At 38.8% G+C, this 21,378-nt stretch overlaps 1 protein-coding gene across 32 annotated transcripts in view; it reads left to right on the top strand.

The window, feature by feature from the left end:
* Nucleotides 1-21,378, top strand: part of nrxn3a (neurexin 3a) — a 332,397-nt gene that overhangs the window by 258,431 nt on the left and 52,588 nt on the right. The window lies entirely within an intron of this gene.

Raw genomic sequence — 21,378 nt, forward strand, 5'->3', positions numbered from 1 at the left:
GCACCTTTTCTTACGACTTCTTTTATACAAAAACAAACCACATCACTCTCGCTCCTTCAGGTTTACACCAGTTTCTCGCTCATTAAGTTCGGACCTGCAGCATTGTCATGTTCCTTGCTCATCCACTAATACCCCCCTCCATTCTCTCTCTCTCTCTCTCTCTCTCTCTCTCTCTCTCTCTCTCTCTCTCTCTCTCTTTTAAAGCCATTACTAAATCCAAAGCTCTTCACTTAGAGAGGCAAAATTTGCTTTATTCCAGCAAAATAGCTCCTGGATGTGCATATAGTAATTTCTGTAGCATTTCCATTGCGCCAACTAATAGCAGCAATTTGAATTGCATTTGAATGATGCACTTACTCAGAAAATAAAAAATAAATAAAAATTAAACCACTAATGGCCGTTGAACAGTGTGACAGTTCCAGGAAACAATGATTGCATATGGAAAGTGGAAACAGTGGCGTGTGTGTGTGTGTGTGTGTGTGTGTGTGTGTGTGTGTCACCGTGACACCCTGACGATTATAGAAGTAGGTATAAGATTAAGTGTTGCTGGTTATCAGATCTTGGCACTAATCTCTGATGAAGATGAAATATGAAATCCTTCTTCACACTCAATGACAGGTGCAATTTTCTTTTCCTTTTTTCTTTCTTTCTTGTTTTGTTTTGTTAAAGCTGGTCTGCTTTAGAAGCTCCAGCACCATGCATGAATACACACGTTGCACAAGCCTCTGTACTTGTATAGTTAGTTAGCTGAAGGGCAGCTAGTTTTGGACGAGCATGAGCAATGTTTTTTTGTTGTTGTTTTTTCCCCTCCCTGTTTGCTTGTGCTTATTAATAATTAACCTGTGAATGTTGATATGCAGCAGCGCTGCAGAGGTGAGGAGTGTACACACTGCTGATCGTCGATCTGTGAATCGCATTTTTAAAGTGTCAGGATCGATGATGAACTCGACTCGAATCACTGATATCCAATATCCACTCCTTTTATTTATTTAACCCTTTCATGCACAGTGTTGTTTTAAGGCTGTTTTGTGATTGATTTCCTGATTTCTGTTTCTTTATAGACTATTCACTATTCATTTTTTACAAAGTTTCTACATAAAATCCTAAAATCAACTTCCTATATTAGCTGCATCGTGCAGTATCCCTAAGCCGTGTAAATTTTGTAAATGGCAAGAATATTGTTGGAGTTCATTCAGAAATGCTATTTTACTATCATTTTGGTCATCAACATTAAATATTTTAGATCTGAACGTTAACAATTTTTATTACAAACACACTGGAAGAATTTTTTTCCAGTGTAATGTTTTACCATTTTCCCACTCATGGTATCATTATACAAGCACAATTTATTAATTTATGTATTTATTTTAAATAAAAGTAAAATTTAGAAAAAGTCAAAAATCATAAGACAGGCAAAGTATATATATATATATATATATATATATATATATATATATATATATATATATATATATATATACACACACACATAAATACATATATAGATGTATACCCGTGACGAGACAGGAAGTGGCTGAGGCTGTGAATAATTCACCCGTGTCGCGATGGATGCCGGTGCGATAATTAACTCGCTGCTCTCGAAGACGAGAGAGACATTTTTAGACATTGTTTACCAGCAGGGTGGCTTTAGCTCATGAATAATATATGGGAATAGTGAACTACCTCTATTCTCTTTTTCTCTTTCTCTCTCTCGCTCTCTTTGGAAATACTCTTTGGTTTACAAAAGGTCATAAAACTGCTTCAGGCTCTAGGTTTTTTTTTCATAAATTCGGAAATACAATTATATTCACCTACACATTTTTATGGATTTGAGAAATTCAAAAAAAAAAAAAAAAACAGCAACAGTCTGTGCTGGTGATCGGACAAAGGGACGAGATGTGCATGGGACATTACAGCTTTAGCGATTGATCGTAAACAAAACAAATGTCTCATCTAATTACATTTGCTTATAAAGAACCGAAATTAACCATTTGTTTGTTTCAACAAGAAACACATGGTTATACTACAGCTATCATTAAATAATAAATAAAAAGTATGCAATTGCTGTGGTATAAGAGGAATAAAACACTTATATAAAATTGAAAATAATCAACTCCGCCTCATCGCTCCAAGCCATCACTGATTATTTTCCTATAACAGCATGACATCTAAAACATATACGACACTTCATATGGCATTTATTCCTCTTCACTCTCTGTCTCTGACCTCTACTTTTATTTAGCGTGTCTCACTCCAGAGCTCTACAGCACTGCGCAGCTAGGATCTCGGATATCCCACTAGAATCTTCACGCTCTGCTGCAGCGCTGCAACGCATGCACACACACCTCATTCTGCCACTTTAGCTGTATCGAACAAGCCGCAGGCGATGCGTTATTGCTGCTGCTGCTGCTGTTGCTGCTGCTGCTGCTGCTGCTGCTGCCAACTCATTTGCGAGATCTGGAGCAGTGTTTTAGTGCAGAGGGAATTGAGTTGCCCTTTCTAAACTACACACACTCGCTCGCCTTTGATGCTGCATTTGATTAGCGGGAATTAGTACATTACCAAATTAGACCGTTCTTTTATTTTATTTTATTTGTTTAGGAGATGTGCTAAATCTCCTCATTCCTTTTAAACCAGAGATAATTGGTTGATCACGAAAGTTTAAAGCTTAATGATGTTGTTGATATTTTCCTCTAATAACGTTATCGTTGTAGATATAATAACTCAGATTAATGGCTCTATTTTTCTGCACATGCAAGAGAAAGTTAGTCAAAATCTGTTGCTAATTTCTTTTTGCTCAGTTGCTATTTTTGTGCTCAACCCATTTGCTCTGATTTTGGCTAATGCTACACTTTCCAAGACTCCATCTTAGTACAATCGCAACGCCAAAATGGTATTTTCCTGAATCCAAGTGAATCTTTAAAAATCCTGTCATGTACTAATTAAATACAACAGACTGAATTACTTTATGAGGATTCAGTAGTAACAGATAGTTAATGTGTCATTAAACACAGAACATTATATAATTAGCCAAGACAATGAAATGTTCAATAAAATGATTTAAATTCTGCACTCATCAAATTTACTGTGCTTATTTGAGATGACGAATTGACTATACATGGAAGTTATACTGAGTTACTGAAATCTAGCCATATCATTAGGAAAATGTCACTGCTCTGAATAAATCACTTTTTAAAGGAAGTTAGAGGAGCACATCTAACCACACTGTATGAGAACGTATCCGTTCAAGCCACGCCCCCTTTTCACTTTTCACCAGTTTATTTTCTAGGGGTGTAACGCAATGCTACTATCTGTATCTGTTTAGTGCTCCAAATATTCATGTCTGTATTCAGATTTAAACCCGAATAGAGCATGGCCTAACCTGGACAATATAATCTATATCACACATCGAAGACAGAAAGAAGAAAACACATTAGCTTATTGAAATCTAGTCTTATATCATTAGGAAAATGTCACTGCGCTCAATAAATCCCTTTTTGAAGGAAGTTAGGGGAGCTGATTTGATTGGATGTCACAGTAGCACATCTAACCACATCATTTTAATAATATATTCATTCAAACCACGCCCCCTTTTGTCAGTCACGTCACTTTTCTTTGCCACTTGAGTAAGGATGTAACCAAATACGAATACATTAATCGGATTGAACAGATAATGTGTTCTAAACAGATACAAATACAAATACGAAAGCTTGCCAGAAGTCGTCCGAGTGGGAGGTTTTACTTTAGGCATGAGTGAGATGTGAAGCTAGCAGGAAAAACAAAGACCACGTCCATGAACATGAACATGAACATGCGACATTACAGCATTCTTTCACTTCATCTTTAGTAACTGCCTGGTCAGGGTTACGGTGGTTTAAATTACAAACAAAAGTAATACCTGTGCGAGCAAAAAATCTCTAGTCGAGATGAATTGTGAACTGGTGTGATGTCGCTGAGGTTGAGGGAAGATGTTTAGGCCACACCCACTTGGGGGTTAAATCTGAATACAGATACAGATATTTGGAGTGCTAAACAGATACAGATACCGATAGAGTCATTGCGTTTCGAGCACCAGAATATTAAGAACAACACCATGATGCTATGACTTGTTTTTTCATTTGTTTCTTGTAGGTTGAAACTGAAGAAGCTTTTTATTGTAGTCTATTTTTCTATCTTTTCTGTTTAATACTGTTGTGGAAATTAGCAGCGTCTTTCAAACATGCCACAAAATGAATGGAGAGCCATAATGGAAGCTGAAAGTTTTACCGCCTCCTTTATAAGAGAAACCTGCCTTCATTCAGCTCCCGTACGCACAACTAATCTTCTCTTTACTGTCATCAAACTGCCATCTTGAAGCTATTTATTAATTAATTGTTAACTGATAACTCCAAACTACAGTCACATAAAAGCTACAAACATCTGTCCGTGGTATAGTGCTTCTCTCGCTGCCCTACGATGCGTCTGAAGCTACGTCACTAATGATGAGTGGATGTCCAAAAGCACCATCTGCTTGTGGTGATACTTGCCAAGGATTCTCCCAACATGTTGGGAAAAGAGAGCGAGAGAGACAGGATGACAGCGGCGAAGATTTCCCTGCTGTTTGAGGGGGAAAAAATATATGTACCCAGTCAGCATTTTTGCTTGAAGGCCAGTCCATGATATTCCAAGGCTCACACTAATTGGCAAAAGTTTCGAGTGAAGAAAGTGAATTTTGTAATATTTGCTCGTCTCTAATATAGGAAAAGCACTCCTTTTGCAGAGCTGTCGATTTGTTGTAAGAATGCTCTCTAGTCATTAACAGCAAATGCCTTCATTCCTACTGCTGAACAGCAGGAGGTTAGTGTATAATTAGCGTAAAAAAAAAACTAAATGGATCTACAAATTGCCTCTGCTCAACCATAGTTTTTTTTTCTGTTTTGCATATCCATGGGCGGGCAGAATCTTTCAATTTGCTTTAAAGGTCCTCTGCACAGCCTGCACTGAGAAGTACACATTTGATCGCCTACAACGCCGTTAACCACAGTGTTTCGATTTTCAAGAACGTACAATTAGAGCAAATATGCAGGCGTGTTAAATGCTAAGGTCCAGCTGCACGTTCTGGGCCGTGTTTAGTAGGGCACTGTTAAATCACTCGGAGCAGAGCAGAAAAGTCAGGAGAGTTGGGTGGGGTCTGTGCTCACAAACCTGTTGAGTGAAATGCTATAAGATGGAAGGATGTGAGTATACAGGAAATCAATGGCGTTCATTTTTTAATCAGAGAGAAGCAAACCTCCACACTGCCTGCTGAGGTGCAATCATGCTAGTGGTCTTTCATTGTACACAGTGCCTTTTAGACCTTTGAAAAAAGTTAAAGCTCTTGCCGTGCAATCACTTAACCTGAAAATATATTATACACTATGTACCTGCTGTATTTTAAGCTATTCTTCAATAACTACTGATGTGAGGAGGAACATCAGCATGTTCTATATTTATTGCGTCTTTTTAGGATAACGTAGGATACCTACATCTTAGGTAGAATATAGAGTGCTGAAACATGACGGGGAGGAACATAACAGGGTTAAACATAGCAGGGTCAAGCATAACAGGAAGGAACATAACAGGGTTAACCATAATGGGGTTAAACATAACAGGGAGAAACATAGCAGGGTTAAACAACAGGATTAAACATAGGGGAGGAACATAATAGGGTTAAACATAACGGAGAGGAACATAATGGGGTTAAACATAACAGGGAGGAATATAACAGTTAAACATAATAGGGTTAAACATAACGGGGTTAAACATAACAGGGTTAAACATAACGGGGTTAAACATAACAGGGTTAAACATAACAGGGTTAAACATAACAGGGTTAAACATAAAATGTAACTGGGTTAAACAGAACAGGGAAGAACATAAAACATAACAGCGTTAAAGGGGAAGAACATGGTGGAAATACAGAATTAGCTGCAATAAAACAAACAAAAAAACTAAATTAGCTGCAGGATCAGCAAAATGAGTCATTGTGGAATTCTTCCATCACTGTAGATATTTGTAGGTTTTATTTAATATGTGACAGTATGTTGCGTTAGATTTGATGTCTGTACTTAGGCAAATTTAATATGTTTAACACGAGGTGGTTAAATATCTAATGTAAGACGAGGTAATTAAGGTGGAAAAACTCTGAATGTGGTTACTAATCACACGGCGCTGTTTCGCTGCCCTGCCTGCTTCTCGTCCTCAGAGTTACAGAAGGTGCAGTACGTTGGGTTGGTTATTTTTTCTGAGCCATAAATATGTTTAAATACATACACATACATACTCATGCTAAATACATACACATATTACATAGGAATGGCTTGAAGATGTCCATATGCATCTCATGTTCTATATTATAAGTGTGGAAAAGGTTTTAGCACCCTAAAATTTTTGCAAGGTGGATGATTTTATATTTTTGAATTAGTGTCTTGGTAGAAAAGAGCTGGTGTGCAGGGTTTTGGTGAAGCTGCTTAAATGAGCCTGACGTCTGAAGATTCATCTAAATGCTTCTCCAGTCGCGACCTCATGAAAAGAATCCAGCATTTATCTCTCTTGCTGTTGGCTTATGAATCAATACGTCAGGGTTTAGCGTTACCTGCTAATGCTGTTTGAAAATCAAACCTCCACATCACTGCGGCTGCAACCGACATCTGGTCAGATACGTTCATAATCACATTCCCGGCGATCAGGTACGACGTAAACACACACAGAGACACACACCGACACACACCGACGCTTTATTTCATAACCCAAATCAGGTTACTTTTGATTTTTTTTCTCTCCCCACTTATCAACATGAAAGAAATCGCTTCTTAGTCTGGATAGTTTTCATTTCGTTCCACATCTGTGGCAGAGCGGCGGGGTTGGACTGGCTCGCAGGCTCCACGGCGGCGACGTGACGAGATGTGAGTGCTGTAACGTAATCCCCCCGAGGTATTTTAGATCTGGAAGTTGATTTAAATTGGCCAGCGGTTGAAAGCATGAAAGATGAATGTGAGCCATTTTTGAAATAGAGCACAATCTAAAAAAACTTGAGAAAAAAAAAGAAAAAAAAAATCACTTGGCCACAAAGGTCATCCTGAGCAGAGCGCATCGATTCTCCGAGTTTAGGAACTTCAGCTCTGCAAATCATCCAGAAATGGTGATGCTTCCGGAAGGATTTTCTTCAAACAGGAGTTGAATTACAAGCTGATTGATCATCGCTACTTTTTTCGGCTCGTTTTCCAATAACCTTGACATTGATGGATAGACTGTGGCTTGTGCTTTATATGTGTAAGGAATAAAACTCTCCATGTGGTGCTGTTATAGGAAAATAATCCATGACGGTGTTGCGTGAGGTGCTACCACTACAGCTCCTCTTATATCACAGCAATTTGGCATTGATTACAATTTTGATCAATTAATGAACAACGTCATGATTTTTATCCATTTAAAGTTGTTCTTAATGTTGCTGAATGTCTGGAAAAGAAATTATTCCTTCACCAGGCTTTAATGTTTCTTGCTTTTAAAGACACAGCTTGTCATGTTATCAGTAAACCGTAAAAGAGCGTAAATTCCTCGTCCCTGAACACGTTACAGCTTTACCTCTGACTGCTACAAAACTCTGACACTGGAGACTCCTTCCCTAAATATTAAATAAACTTCACCATATTACACACTTGCTGTATATGTGGATGAGCTGTTGCTATGGAAACGATTTGCAGCTGCACTACTGTCAGAGCTGCTGTTATAGAAAATTAATCAACAGCTGCTGACCAATCAGAATCCAGAATTCAGCAGCGCTGTATAAATGTCTAGTTTGTTGATGTGCGTGTGGCGAGGTGGAGAAGCCCTGAGATGTAAAGAGACATTTTAATAACGATGTAGCAGTGGATTGTCCGACTATTCATCTGCTTATCACCAGTTTAAAATGCAAAGACATTTTACAGTTGCAGGAAATTACAGTGTGAAGAGAGAAAAAATACAGCCATGTTGCCAAAACTTCAAAGTGCACTTTTCCGGGGGTTTATGCTGTTTTTTTTTTCTTGTTCTTCCGTTCTTTCCCTGCAGAAGCAATCATATTTACTGGAAAAGCAGGAGGGAGGTGAAAGCGTTAGCTGTGTTAGCTGTGCGAGTTCATCGTGTCGCTCTGCATTCGCCTCACGGAAATGGAGATGGTAATTGCATGTTCTGGGGGAAAAAAATTGCAGTCTGTCTGACTGCTTCCCCTGCAATTCAGGAATCACGGAGTGTGAGCACAAATCAGAAAGCAAATGTGTTCATGTGAAATGACCTCCTCTTTGAGCAGCGCTTTCAAATGGGTTAAGAGTGTGACTGTGTTACCCGGGGCACGGCGAGCCGCACTGCTGAAAATGATCAAACTCACTCTGTGTGTCTCTGTGTGTGTGTGTGTGTGTGTTCTTGTAGCAGGCAGTGAGCATTTATTACAGAAATTACTGACCTCAGACGTAACTCCATGTATAAAGAAGTTACGTGAGAGTTACGCAAAATGGGCGGAGTTTGTATAGAACAGAGGCATGTCTCACTTACACATGATTCTGACCTTGACCGAAAGAAAGAAAGGGTAAAAACCGAGGAGAGAAAATAAGAGAGGATAAGGAAAGAAAAAGGAGGATGGGGAAAAAAGAACAAAAAAGTGAGCATGAAAAAAGAGCAGAGAAAAACAGATGAAAGAAAGAAAAAGAGAGTATGAAAGAAAGATAGAAAGAAAGAAAAACTCAGGAGAGACAATAAGAGAAGATGAAAGGAAGAAAAAGAGAAAGAAAGACAGAATGTAAAGAAGAAATAGGATGAAATAGAGGGTGAAAAAAATGAAGGAAAGAACAGAAACCAAAGTATGAGAATGTGAGAGGACTAAAGGAAGAATAATTGAGGGTGAACAAAGGAAGAAACAGAAAGAAAGAAAGAAAGAAAGAAGATTTGTAGGATGGAATCCTGCGTAAAATATTTTAAACTAGTTTGGATTTATTGTGCTGATAAGATGCTTTCATGTGCTTGAAAGAAAGATAAGTTTAATAGAGGAGTTTATGCTACATGTTTATTCCAAAAAAATCTTCCCACATTTTTGAGAAATATGATAATTTGTGCTGCAGGAGTTTGTGGATCTGGATCCTGGGCGTGTTGCTGTGTAAGTGCTCAGGTAGTTAATCCTGTCTCATTCACTCAGCTGAGCTTTTTGTCTACATTTTTTAAAAGAAATTCATTTCCTAATGAAGAAGGTTTATCACGCAAATAGAGCAAATCCTTTAATCGGTGTGTGTCGATAATCCAAAACGAGTTAACGCCACAGAGAAATTAATTTATTCATCATGTATTCGAGGTGGCCTTATCTGCTTTCGCTAATGCTAATCAAAAAGGAAAGAAAGGAGGGAAAAAAGTGATAAATAGTCTGGAGCAGGAACATCTGTTAAAAAAAAAGCGGTGAACTAAAAAGAGTTTTTTTAATTAAATATTTTAGTTCTCTCTCTCCCTCTGTCTCTCTTTCTCTCTCTCGAAGGCACAGCAGTCTCGCTGTATTTTTCTCTCGGAGTTAGCAGTAACTCACACTACCTTCCTACTTCTTTTTTTAAGATCTGCTGCATAAGAGCTTTAACAATCGGAAAGCACAGGCGGGTGTCACGCTGGCTCGAGCGAAGAAACTGATTGGTAGAGTGTCTGATGGATTAGCACCGCCATTAAATAATCAAAGCGGGTTTTAAAGCAGCTGAAGTGCAGCCCTGACGCAGGGGAAATTGAGATAACCGCTGCTGAGGGGAGGGAAAAAATAAAAAAATAATAAAATAAAAAGGCAGAGCAAGTGCTCAGTGGGAAAAAGTCATGCTAACAGCATGCTGTGTTTCTCAGTACGTCCTGCCTTCCATCTCGGCATTGTTTTAATGCGTGTTATTAGGTGTTCTGATGTGATTTAAGTGTTCTAGAAACTAAACCGGCTGACATCCACAGCAGGAAGTGCAAGACCTGTGTAACTTTCAAGTAAACTTCTCCATGGACACTAAAGTAAACGTCTCCATGGACACTTAAGTAAACTTCTCCATGGACACTTAAGTAAACGTCTCCATGGACACTAAAGTAAACTTCTCCATGGACACTGAAGTAAACTTCTCCATGGACACTTAAGTAAACGTCTCCATGGACACTGAAGTAAACTTCTCCATGGACACTTAAGTAAACGTCTCCATGGACACTGAAGTAAACTTCTCCATGGACACTTAAGTAAACGTCTCCATGGACACTAAAGTAAACTTCTCCAAGGACACTTAAATAAACTTCTCCATGGACACTACAGTAAACTTCTCCATGGACACTTAAGTAAACGTCTCCATGGACACTTAAATAAACTTCTCCATGGACATTTTAACATTATGTTAAGAGTACATTTTATCAGACTCGAATTTACTGTTCAGCTTTACGAAAAACACTTTAAAAATAACTCGACTCAATGAATTAACTATCAAGCAGTCGGGTTTTTTATATCATTTAACATTTTCTTGGGTGGTGCAGTGGTTTGTGTGCTCAAATCCTCATTGTATATCTCATAAGGAATTTCATGAGAAACTGTTGATACTGAAAATAAACACGAGTTAGCATCATTATTAAATTCCTTTCCATAACAAAGAGCAACGTTTAAGTGAGGAAGTGTTCCTCAGGCAGGGTTGAGCATGTATGAGTGAAAAATCCATCTTTCTCAGACTGATATTAGAACTGGAGAGATTTTATTCAAGGACACGGACCCCAGTGTGCTTGTATTCACGCTCCCTCTTTTCTTGGGGACGGCGGCCGCAAATCTCTCTGCGGTGGTTGCACTGAGAGGCAGACAGGTAGGTAATTGCGTGTGCTGCCTCGCTCATTGATTTCCAGGCAGCTCTCACTGAGCAGGCGTTCCAGTCGAGATTCCAGGTTGTTCCGACCCGTGAGTCAGTTGTTCTGCAAAATCTTATCTTCCTGACGCATTGTGTGAGACACAGCTGCTTCAAACTGAGGAGACAGAAGCTGTTAGAGAGATGTCTGACTTTCAGGAGTTCCAGAGTTCGTGATGGACTGCTTTCTACTCAAAACTCAGAAAAGAGGCAGCACTTTAAACGACACCGAGTTCTACAGGAGAGAGAAAAGAGAGGGTGATGAGGGAACGACTGGTAGCTGTTTAAGTGAGAACAGGAACTAAATGGATAAAAAGTAGGACCTGTCATTTGTTGATTAATAAAAATTGCTTAAATTGCTATATTATGAGAGGAATATAACACTTCAGAGCATGCTGCTGTAGGAAAATCTTTAACAAGACCAAAGAGCTCACTGTGTGATGTCACAGTATGCTTAACACTTTGAACCAATCACGGCCTAGAGGACACTGTGACACAGCTTCAGAATCTGCATGCTAAGCAAGCTAGCTAATATTAGTGATGAATAAAGCCATGGTTGTTATGGTAACACTGTAATATGACAGGTCTGGCTACTGTTGGATAAATAGTTCAGTATCCATTAGTCCATTATACACAATTTTCCCAAGATTTTCCTGTTTAAATTGATCTAAACGTGTTGCACTGTTTCCGCTAGGAAAAACATGGATGCTGAAAGCAAGGTCGTATGTTTAGGGCTAGTCTGATCAACATATAGTGATGATCAACATGAATTGTTTCTTCATCTTTGCTTTGTCACAATGGTCTAATGACATTACTGGACTGGAATCAATGGAATTACGTTACAAAGTTTTCCCAAATCCGTCAAGGTGGATGTTGCTCGAGTTCCTGACCTGGAATTCCGAGATGAATGACAGTTCTATTGCACTCTTCCGTGTTAAAGTCGAGTTTTTCCAAGTTCCGAGTACAATGGATTGCAACCTAAAATCTGACTTGTTTTGCCATGTGACAAATACTAGCAAGTTTCCCAGCAGTTAGCGGGTAACTAGCTGGGACAGCAGGACGACGTTTAAGCGTAGATCCTGTGATCTTCTGAGCATAAACAGTGCAGTAACTGATGTTGAGAAGGATGAATGAGTGACAAACTGCTTTCTTCATTAAACTCTGAGACACGGTAGCACGTTACCTGCAACAGCACTGTGCCATGTTTTACATCTAATAAAAATTGCAACTTTTTTAAACAGCTCCAGCCATTTGCTTCAACCTTCACAAGTTGTAGAGCATGCTATTCTTGCTATTGCTTGGGCACTCCCTTGCCATCGCTTCAACGCCTTCATTTAAGTGTTTACACACAGCTTTAAGTGATAATAGGTGCTCTTAGCAAAGCTAGCAAAGCCTAAAGTGGATTTGCGCTATTATTAGACACAGTCACTTCTGTAATTGCTGCACAGAGCTGTCGAGCTGTCCCACTATTCCACCGAGCTGTCTGTTTGTGTCTCCTGATGCTGTGTTTGCTTTGGCTGTCGCTCATCTCGTCTTGATTGGCAGACGGCGTTGTTCTTGCTTTGTTGACAGAAAGAAAACAGACGGTACTGTTTGATTGCCTTTGACTCCAGCTCACGGCAGAGCTTCACCATCTCTCTCAGACGTGAAGTGCATGCGATTATTCCAGCTAGTTCGCATCCCTGCCAATCGTTCACTCTTGTATTGATTGGTGCATTTGGAAGCTGCGGCCACGCAAAAATGGCAGCTTCCCATGATGTCAGGTGACATTTAGAAGCACTTTTTTTTTTTTTTTTTTTTAAGAGCAAGCGGTTATGGCACCAGTCTTGACACCAGTCAGGAAAACAAAATGTGGAAAGACTGAAAGGTGTAAATGAGCACTGGCAGAAGGAGGAGTGGAAAAAAAATCCCAAATGTCAAACTCGAGCCAGAAAACTTCAAACCACCTGCCTTAATCTTAAACTACACGTGACCTTGGATTTGTAAACCTTTATGAATAATCCATGGTTAACAAGTTGTTTCATTTTTTGATGCCAGTGAGATGATTAAAATGGAACATCTCTACACCTTTACCATCAGAAAAATACACTGGAATCTATGAACACATGAATATGCAAATCGGCGACTTTCCAGTGTCCTGCTCTCATGATTAGCTAGCTTCTAATAAACTAGCTCGTAATTTTCACATATCGACACGAGTTATCATAACAGTCATGACTTTGTCATGTTCAACATTACAATTGCTTCGCTTTTGAGGAAAAAGTGTCTAGATTTCCTCTATCCTCTAATAATTTGCAGATCGGATGTGAATGGCATTCAGCATACTGTGACATCACACACTGAGAATTTACATATCTTACAGACACCTCCGATGTTAATCAGATTTAATCAGCATCAGCCTTACACAAGAACGGAACCATTTAAACTTTACATGGTTACTGTAACCAATCACAGATAATTTTTATTTATAATTTGTGGAAGGAGTCTCCAGTGTCAGTGCTTTGTAACAGTCAGAGCTTTAATCTTCCAACATGGGAAAGTTTAAGCTTTGTGGTTTCTTGGTAACATGACAAGCTACGTTGTCTCATTAACATCAAGAGAGAGAAAAAGAAGTGAGAACGATTGTTTGTAAAGCAAGTGTTTTGTGGACTTTAATGTTGTGTGCACAAAATCAAATGTAACTTTAAACAGATAAAAAGTATGATGCGTTGTTGTATAATTGTTATGTATTTATATTATTATTTATATATTTAATGCTAATTATTCAGTGGTGTAAGAGGAATAAACACTTCAGCATGTGCTGTTACAGGAAAACAGTAACTCTGCTTTTATCACACCACTCCATCACTGATTATTTCTGTATAACAGCACCACACGCGCTGTGTTTTATTCCTTACATAAGATTAGCAGCTGTATGATGTCCTATGATGCTCTGGCGTCCCATCCAGGGTGTATTCGCACCTCTCATCCAGTATTAGGATGGGGATGCTCTCCGGATCCAACACCACACTGACCAGGATAAAGTACTTACTGAAAATGAATGAATGAATGAAAGACTCAGGCGTGACATTTGCATCAACATATTCTTGGCATTTGTTGGTCGCTGTTACAAAAAAAATAAAATAAAATAGCTAGGAAACTGTTTACTGAAGTGAAAGCACGTGTTTAGTTTTTTTTCAGATTCAGGTTTTGTCAAATTTTATGAGATTTTGATGAAATTTACTCGTTTGATCATGAAAGAAAAGTTAATTATTAAGCTAAACTAAGCTAATTATTTTTAAGCTAAGTATTAAAGTTAAAGTTAAGCTAATTATTTTTTACCGGTGTTTATATTCAACGTTGATATTAATCTTGACATTTTGTCATCTGGTATATTAGTGAAGTCGTACGAAGAAAAACTATGAAGTCTTTCAAATCATGACACGGTGCTAAGTGTAAACATCATGCCTGTGTGCGCTATACAGACTTTCAGCATCGTGATGATAATTTCGTGACTGTGCGATGTTTCGTTAGGAAATCCGTATGCCCCTCCCTCACACCGCACCCCCCACCCCTGCAGGCTGCGCTGATTAATTACTGCTCCAGCTTAATGAAACGTAGACGATGTGATGATGGCTCATCTTTAAAATAATTTAAGAGTCACTCCGAGGCGTTTACGTACCGTCGTGTCTTGCTTGCTTCTCTCAGCGCTCCTCCTCTCTGTTAACAAAGCGTAATATAGATTTATTTTGCTTCAGAGGATGTTTCCTCAAGGCTGTTATTGCTCACTGCGAAGGAACAGGAGGAGATGTATGTAATGTTGACGTGTGCTATAATAGATCTTTTCTTTTTTTTTTTGTTCGGAAATATTGAATTCCTCCTTGAACGACATTCAGTGGAAAAAATCTCCACCCGTTATGCTCTATATCTGAAAAATAAAAAAAAGGAAATAGATTTTTCCTCCTGTCAGCAAAGTTAGTGCGTGCTGCCTTCACGTTGTTCAGCCTCTTTCTTTTCTTTTTTTTTTTCCTCGGTAAGAATGTCGATGTAGCAAGTTCCAGCCAGATTAAATGTTGCCTAGCAGCTGCCGCTGTTTTGTAGACCCAACAGCCTTGGCAAGCAAATCAGCAGCTCGCCGTGAATTAAAGAGCTCTTTCTGCCTCATCGCCACGTTTGATATCTCCATAAGCTGCTCTGGAGACTCACCAGCTCCTCCGCACAGATGCTCATACACACACACACACACACACACACTTAGCTGTTGGACGCTCTTTCATAAACAGTGCTTTCATCACTTTTCTGTCAACGCCTGAGTTTGTGTTGTCACACTTATAAACGTTTAAAAAGGCTTTCATAAACATCATAAAGACTATTTGGTCAATTACGTCAGGTTGACGAGACACCTGCGACAAGTGAACGTGTGTCTATGAACACATTCATATCACGTTCTAATGCATTCGTAAGGTATTACATACATATTGTTATACATACATACATACATACATACATACACTATATAGCCAAAAGTTTGTGGACACCTGACCATCACACCCATGTGTAGATCTTCCCCAAACTGTTGCCATAAATTTGGAAGCAAACAATTGTATAGAACGTCTCTGTGTGCTGCAGCTTTACAGTTTCCCTTCACTGGAACTAAGAGACTCGAACCTGTTCCAGCATGACGAAGCCCCTGTGCACAAAGCGAGCTCCATGAAGACATGGTGTGTGAAGGTTGGAGTGGAAGAACTCGAGTGTCCTGCACAGAGCCCTGACCTCAACCCCACTGAACACCTTTGGGATGAACTGGAACTGGAGACTCCTTACCCAACATCACTCCCTGATCTCACTAATGCTCTTGTGGCTGAATGAACACAAACATCCCCACAGCTACGCTCCAACATCTAGTGGAAAGACTTCGCAGAAGAGTGGAGCTTATTATAACAGCAGAGGGAATAAATCTGGAATCTGGAGATGTTCAACAAGCACATATGGATGTGATGGTCAGGTGTCCACAAACTTTTGGCCATATAGTGTACATACATACATACATATTATATATTGTTTTTTTTTTTTGTTTTTTTTTTATGAAAATGCATTACACTTTATAGGTAGCTTTATTATGCATTATGAATTGTTAACATTCATACTCCTATGATATCTGCTTGTATTTTCAGCCTGTAGTTTCTTAGCTAGCTTGCTAACATGAGCAGGCTTGCATGAGGTTTTTCTGATCATCTTTTCTGCTAATGCTAACACACTAATGCTAAACTTTAGCTATCATGTCAGGATTTCTGGAAAATGTGGAAAGGTTTGGGGGAGAAAAGACGAAGAGCGTGTCTTTGAGTCACCATATATGGGCAAAACCATGCCCACTAGACTATGTATTGTAGTTTATGTACAAGGCAATGCTCAATACTTTTTGTAAAATTTGTGAGTGTGTATCTGTTTGGTCATTAAAGGTCGTACTGTTGACTACAGTGTTAACGATGCTTCGTAAGCATCATCTGTGTATACGTCTTGGAAAACAATTTCCTAAATAGAGCGGAAATTCTGATGAACTCCTGGTTTAAAAGCTAGTGCAGGATCTGTGCTGATTTTAAGGCGGCTGTGAGAAGCGAGACCGTTTCGTTCAGGAGTGTGGTGTTGGTGTGTGTTGCGTTGTGTTATTTTCTTCTCCTCTCCTGTCTGATGGAGTAATTATGGAGGAACCCTCCCCTGGCGTGGTTACCCTGACATGCTTCAAATCCTAAAAAACACCCCACCGTCGCTCCTCGCTCTCCGCCATCACCGCCGTCGTCTCGAGACAGCGCTTTAAAATCCTGTTTCAAGCTCAATTTTAATCACACCTTTATTTCCCAATTATAGCTCCTTGCTCCCAGAGAAGCGCATTTCAGCTGCAAATGCTGGATTATCTCCTTCTTAAACGACTCAGGTTTTTTTAACACTCATTGTCACTTTGCGAACTGCTGAAAGCCACAGTCTTGTGGGGAAAAAAATAATAAAGTAGTGCTGAATAGTACATGATGAATAATTACACTATTTTATATTCAAACCTATTCTTCCATCCATACACTATAATGAGTATACTTCCATATTTTTAGTATTTAATAATAATAATAATAATAATAGCATATTTAACATGAATCATTAATACTTTGTCACTTAAACAGCATTTTTTGCCTTTTTTTACTGCCATATTTCTTTTACATTACTTTAGCATTTATTTTATTTATTTTTAGTAAATATTATTTATGTATTTGTTTATCACATATACTACTGTGGTATTGAACTATAACATTTCTCACAAACTGCTCAGATAAATCCATAGTTAACGTCTGTACTGTACGCCACGAGAAAAAACAGCTCTATTAACGTTTAGAGAAATAAATTGTCGATGGCGATTCTGTCTGATGAAGCTCTCAGTTTAGCACAAAGCTAAAAATTGACTTTTATCTGACCTCGGCCTTGTTATTGATGAAACAATCAGGTGGGAAATAACGTGAGCGACGCCGCTGAGAGTTTTCTTATCATCCAAGCACACTCACCTCTCTCTCATACACACACACAAACTTCGCTTCCTCTTATCTTCTTATCAGTGTGTGTGCAGGTGATACGGAGAGCAGTAGTGAGCTCCGCCTCGCAGCACACACGCCGTCTTCCTGCTGCGCTGTTCACCACTGTAATGACGTGAGGATCTGTACTTTACACATCTGTGTGTTAGAGGAACCTTTCACACGTTTACACACGTTTACTTTTACTTTACTGTTCCAAATGACCTTATGTTCCTGTATAACAGTGTCTATCAGAGAACTGGCTAGTCACTCACTCACTCACTCACTCACTCCTTTAGTCACTCACTTGTTCATTCACTCACTCATTCATTCACTCACTCACTCACTCACTCCTTTAGTCACTCACTTGTTCATTCACTCACTCATTCACTCAGTCACTCATTCATTCACTCATTTATTCACTCTTTTAGTCATTCACATACTCTTTTATTTAGTCACTCACTCATTTATTCATTCGTCCACTCTTTTAGTCACTTACTTATTCCTTTAGTCACTCACTCTTTTCTGTCATTCATCCATTCACACAAATTTACAGATTTAGTCACTTCCTCACTCAATCATTTATTTATCTATCTCACTCTATCTCTCACTTATTCACTCATTCACTCATTCATTCACACATTCACTTAATCACTCGCTCGGTTATTCAATCACTCGTCCACTCACTCATTCAGTCACTCACTCTTATTTACTCACTTGTTCAGTCGCTCACTCATTCATCCACTCACTCACACACACTCAATAACTTCCACATACTCACTCAGTCACCCAATCATTCACTTACCTATCTCACTCTCTCATTCACACATTCGCTCACTCCTTTCCCATTGGCTAATTCAGTCATTTGCTCATCATGTCACTCTCTCACTCACTCACTGACTCACTCACACACTCAGTCTCACTCGTAGTTACTCACTCGCTCACATGAAGCTGTTCATTTCTATCTAAAGGAGGATGAGGATGAAGTGGAGTTACTGGTATAAACCTGGAGTTGATTGCTTTCCTCTAACAGCACATCCCCAAGTGTTCTATACCTTTTATAGCACAGCAATTTGCCAACGATTATTTTTTTATTCATTACATCACATCATATTTTTATCTGTGTAACAAGTTAGTTCATGTTGTCACTTACGGTACAGCAGCTGTACACATTCACTCTGTCACCAGCCTGTCTTGTCTCTCTCTTGTTAAGTGAACTAGTGCACAGTGAATTCTAAATGTGTAACACATGCTCTATAAAGTTTATTATTTTGTGTATTAGCACGAAGAGATTATCTCCACACAGCTGCTGTTTTCTACAGAATGGGTTTTGAAGCCGTGTGTTGCGTCGCCTCCTTATCGGTCATTGTTTCAAAACTCTGTATGATTACAAAAAGAAAATTGTAGAACGTGTTGTCTCAGCAGTGTCTGGTCCAGAACAGATACATAACAATGAGCGATTAAATGTGTCGGGCGTGTCGGGTGTGGAGAGAGACGTGAAAGCAAGCGTTGATGAGAGAGCATTACACTTTCTAACACAAGTCATACCAATAATAATAATAATAATAATAGTAGTAATAATAATAATAATGATGATGATAAACAAAAAGAAGTACACATGTGTGTATATATATACACACACTCACACAATAAAATTACATACATAATAATGAAAAAGTACAATACATTTAAAAATGTAAAATAATGTAAATGTAAGGCAAGATAATGAAATTGATCATAATTTTTTTCTGTCTAGACGTGAGGATAGATATGTAGTCTGGTGAATAAATTTTGTGCCACGAAAATGAAGGAGGTCTACAGCAGAGGAAAAGAAAGGAATGAAAAAGAAAGGAAAGAAGTTACAGGCAGACAGTTCTGTAATAAAATCATTCAGATGTTAATTTTCTATAAATTTGATGTCACAGAGTTATACACAAACTAAACTGCTCCAAATCCCACAGAGCATTAGGAAAACTCGTATATATCCTCCAACCACATGAAATATTTACTCTAACCTCAGCATGTGATATTCAATATACGGCACTTTTAACCCGCTGCTTTCTTTCATGCATCACTTGCCAACAGCGTTTTCTTTCCCAGAAGCTCTCTTGTATGCGCTCGGGTGATATTAGAAATTGGATGAGGAAAGAGAGAGTGGCACTTAAAGTGAACGCTTCGCTGCGAGATGTAAAAACAGCGTTTCTGTGATCAAAAAGTAATGCAGCCGTTCCAGGCTTATTCCGGCTAAAAGACACTCTTAGTCAAAGTGGAAAACGAGGAGGAAATGTCTCCTTGTGCTTCGTGTCTCTCGCCTGTAGCGTATTCTGTATTTGGAGCCATTTTGTTCTGATAAATATTTTCTTTTCGAACACACAGGCTACCGTGATTGTTGGAAATAATGTGCTTTTGTGACATTTGTGATATAACTGTGACCTTTATGAACTGCCTCGATTTACATGTTATGAGTCAAAACTGTGACCACACCTAACTGTGACCTCATTTAAGTGAATTATTAATCATTAGACATTCATGTATCAACTCAGTTCCACTAAACCAACATCTGGCTTAATTAATGCAGCATTTTTAAAAATCATTAAAACGCCGTCACAGAGAATGTAACAGACATCCTGAATGAGAAGGCCAGGAAGGGGGTTATTGTTATGGAAAATGTCGGATGACTGGAAGCAGAAAGAAGGAAGAACCTGTCTGTGACATCCAGATGAACTTGAAAGCGCCGGCCCAGATTTCCATCCCAGTGATCTGGCGTGATGAATGCACCTCGCTCTGATAAACATCTCCCATGATGCTATTCATCACCTGTCATCATTTCCCCATGCTGCTGCTGATAAGAACAATGCCAGATCTGGTTTAACATAACCATAAAATATGCCTGAACAACCCAGAAAGCTCGCGCAGGACAGGAAAGTGTCAGAAAAGAGAGAGAGAGAGAGAGAGAGAGAGAGAGAGAGAGAAATGTGAAATGATCATCAGACAGTATGTTTTTTTTATTCTGTATGCTTATAATGACTGCTGAAGCATGAGATTCTTACAATTCCTCTGTCACTGCAATCACACTGCCATCAGACTCACATCAGACTCAAATCACACTGCCATTTCACTGACATCAGACTCACATCTCACTGACATCACACTGACATCAGACTCACATCACACTGACATCAGACTCACATCACACTGACATCTCACTGACATCAGACTCACATCTCACTGACATCACACTGACATCACACTGAAGATAATGTTATTTTCTCATTTATTTAAAGCTACATTAAGTAAGATGAGAACATATTTTACAAAGTTACGTCTGATTTTTAAAAAAATTATTCCTTGATCCTGCCCTGCCATTCTCACCCATATTCACAAAGCTCCTCCCCCAGGATCTGCAGTGGCCCGTTGAGTAGAATGTCCATGGCTTGAACCTTTTGTTTTTTTATCGTGTTTTACATATTGTTCAGGTTATTTGTACAAGTAAGAAGTAAGTACGAGTACAAGTAAGTCTGTTAGTCCAGTAGATACACACTGTACAAAACACAAATGTTATAGCCAGGAGCAGCGATTACGTACATGTTGCTTAGCAAAGTTAATAGAGATTTAATAGAGGTATGATGTGCTGTGATTGGCTCATGATACTAAATGATGTGATGTGATTGGCTTGTGGAGATGAAAGCTATCGTATAATTGTTATGGTGATTTTTTTAGTCATTGCAGTTTTGACATCAGTGTTACATGTTGTTGGTTTTTTTCTGGTAATGAGCAGGAAAATATTTTTGTTTTTACTAATAATTTTAAAACCCTATCTTTACTTTCTCTGAGATGGTCACGGTCTTATTGCACCTTGATTCCTATAAACGAAGGATTCCCTATAAACGAATCGGCTCACACCCAACTCACTAATTCACTTATAGCAAAAAATAAAAAAACGAAAAATGTGGCAGCTCAGATCTCGATGAGAA

Source organism: Pangasianodon hypophthalmus, chromosome 10 (assembly GCF_027358585.1).
Source record: "Pangasianodon hypophthalmus isolate fPanHyp1 chromosome 10, fPanHyp1.pri, whole genome shotgun sequence".
In the NCBI taxonomy this organism is placed as follows: domain Eukaryota; kingdom Metazoa; phylum Chordata; class Actinopteri; order Siluriformes; family Pangasiidae; genus Pangasianodon; species Pangasianodon hypophthalmus.